Raw genomic sequence first — 3049 nt, 5'->3', positions numbered from 1 at the left:
CTCAATTGTACCAGCACCGCCGCAGCGCGGCTGTAGCCCTCCAACAAGCGCTGCCCGCTTGTTGGAGGCCGTTTGCAGCGTATGCCGGAGACCTTGCCGAGCCCACTAACTGAGAGGCAGTGCCGCCCGTCCTTAGGCACGAATGGATGAGCCCGTTTCCATAAGCCGCTTACAGACGTACAAAACCTCTCTTCCGTGGATCGCGCTTGTAGCACCGCCCGCTCGAGCTGGGCCCGGCGCTTGATCGAGTCTCGTGCTCAGCCGAGCTCCCATCAGGGACCGCAGCTAAACGGATCAAGTCCTCCACCTTAGTCGTACTGCATAATGGATGCACAGAGCAAACGTGCATCCCAAAAAAGCTTGGGCCCTGCCTCCCCATGATATATTCCACTTGCTATTTAGCACCCAAGGAGTGAGATGGCTGGGAGTTAATTCAGCCTGACTGTGCTCTCAGCCTGCTTCCTCCGTTTATGAGAACCATATATTTTATTTCAAAGCGACGGAGGAATAATCAATATGCTCTCCCCCACAAGAATAAGATGCAAAGCTAAGTCAAACAAGGGCAAACGACTGCCTGGATCTGCTGCTGGCCGGGTAATAAATAAGTATCAGGACACAAAGCAAACGACAATGTTTTCTTCCCCCCAGGATCTGGAAAAGAAACGAGGGAGGCGGGTAGCAACGGACTGATTAGCAGACAGCCAGGCAGTCCCCCAGGTGAGGCTGGAGCAGTCACGCCAGCGCTGCTATCGGCACTCGGCACGCAGCGTTACGGGCCTGCGCGGGTGATGCAGGATGGCATCAAACCAGCTACGGGATCCCACTTCGTTTCAAGCTCCCACCACGCACTCGCTCCAGGAGCATCCATCTTCGCTGCACGGTTCGCGCGTATTCCCCGTGCGGCGCCTGGCTTTGGAAAATGTAAACTCTCCGCGGAGATTCGCATTGCGCTGGAAGAGACGCAGATTTTACGTAGTTCGCACACAGGCCCGACACCTATCAGCACGGCCCGGCCAGCACAGCTAAACCGACCTACACGTGGCGCGCCGAACTGGCAGCCTACCGCTGTTGCTGGGATGCTCGCAGAACAGGACATCACCGCGGCTAAGATGATTTCCAAAGCTATTTCTATTCGCAGGACCTCCAGCATGACCTGACAACGCTTAACTTCTTTCACTTCGCTACCTTCAGGTGCAGTTCACCAGGTTTTACCGTGACTGGGCACAACGATCTCATCGCCTCGAGCTCCCGGTTTGCTCAAGCACGACTCAACCACGCACGGACATTAAAAGGAAAATACCGATCCCGGCAGCCGTGAGTTTCAGAGTTTCATCGTTTCTGGAGGCGCCGAGCACCGTCGCACACCAGCCGGGGGGCGGCTCAAACCGGGCAATACGAAATGGGTGCTCAAGCCTCAGGCCCCTTTTGAATAGAAAAGGCCAAGAAACTTGTCCGAGGCCTTGTCAGGAAGTCAGCGGGAGAAAAGCCCGGGTCTCCCAAACAGTCCCTACTGGCTCTTTCCCTCGTCCCGTCGACCGGCGGGCCGTTCTCCTCCTGCCCCGCGTGGGGTCAGAGGTTGTGCAAGGCTGGTTTCCCATGCCAGCACTTCTGTGACTCTTGGGGTCCCATACCCCATTTGTGAAGCGTTTCAAATTGGTGAGCCCCTAAAACTCCAGATACACGCCATAAGACTGCAGCGCTGTAAGTCACAATGGCCACGCTGGCACCTTGCTGAAAGACACTGTAAAATCATTCCTTATTTTTCTTCATTACTCCTTTCCCTCGCTTCGTATTTCCCCTTTCCCTTGTCTTTCCCATTATGCCCTCCTACGCCGCTCTCCAGAAGTCACTGCAAGCTCCCGTTCGAGGAACGCCGCTGTGTTTTGTTCAGGTTTGGCCAGGCTCGTCCTGGGGATCCTGGAGCACCTCACAACCGCGTTGCAAGCCGTGCACCTAGATGGTCATGTGCAGCTCAGCGCTCGGGGATAACGAGGCCTTACTAGTACTCTGCAGTCCCCAGTTAATGCCACTAACTCAAGACCCTCTCCTGTCTACCGTAATTATACGGCTGATACTTAAGCAGTAACCTTATCCTCACAATAATGACCCCTCATTAATGACCCCTCATTTAAAGGTGGAAACAGGGACAAAGTGAGTTGCTCAAACCATGCAAAAGAACGACAGCGGAGCGGGGACTCGACTCCAGGTCTTCTCATTGTCACACAAATGTCCCGGTGCCTGAACTGTCAGCTGTCTATTGCCCGTTTCCTTTTCTGTCGTCTAAAAAATTGCTCTGCTTTACACCCAACAGCCCCAGCGACTGCTCTTTGAGTTTTTCCCATATCTCTGCCCTCATCTGAACGTAGCAGGCTTCCAGGCCTCCCTACCGTGGCAGGGAGCCCACGTATTTTGCTAACACACAGGACAAGTGGAAACCCAAAGCAAGTGCCCTCCCGTCAGGGAAGCTAAGCTCCTCTCTCTCAGGAGCGAAGGAGTTCGGAGCCAAACAACGCCTTGTGCAAAGCGGGAAGAAATGGGTCCAAGTTTCTACGCAAAGCTGTTTGCACTAGCGCAACGTTCAGATAACGAAGCCGAGAACGGGGACCAGGATACGGATGGTACGTCGAGAACAACAACGCGCTCGCTTGGCTGAATTGAGTGACGTGAGAGCAAAGGACATGCGAACACGTGGCGGCGGATCGCACGCGGATCGGCGAAGAGAGGTTGTGACAGCAATTCCTACACGCGCAAGGGGAACAAGCATCTCTGCTGAGCAAAGGTGAGCGGAGCAGGATGCACAGAAAAATCTCACTCCCCTTGTCCACATAATCAGTTTTACCAGGCTGAACCCCCCGCACTTGCTAAAACCACTGGGAACGTGCTAGAACAGCCCTCGCCCGGGCATTAACAAAGGACACGGCTAACTACAGGCCCATCAGCCTGACTTCTGTCCTGGGGACGGTCTTAGAAAAGTTTATTAAGGAGGCCATCCTTGAGGGACTGGCCCAGGCTAACATCCTAAGGGGTAGCCAGCATGGGTTTGTTGCGG

The sequence above is a fragment of the Crocodylus porosus genome, unplaced genomic scaffold (genome assembly GCF_001723895.1).
Source record: "Crocodylus porosus isolate Cpor-Errol unplaced genomic scaffold, CroPor_comp1, whole genome shotgun sequence".
Taxonomy (NCBI): Eukaryota; Metazoa; Chordata; order Crocodylia; family Crocodylidae; genus Crocodylus; species Crocodylus porosus.
The sequence above is the reverse complement of the archived record's forward strand: the minus strand, read 5'-3'. Positions refer to the sequence as shown.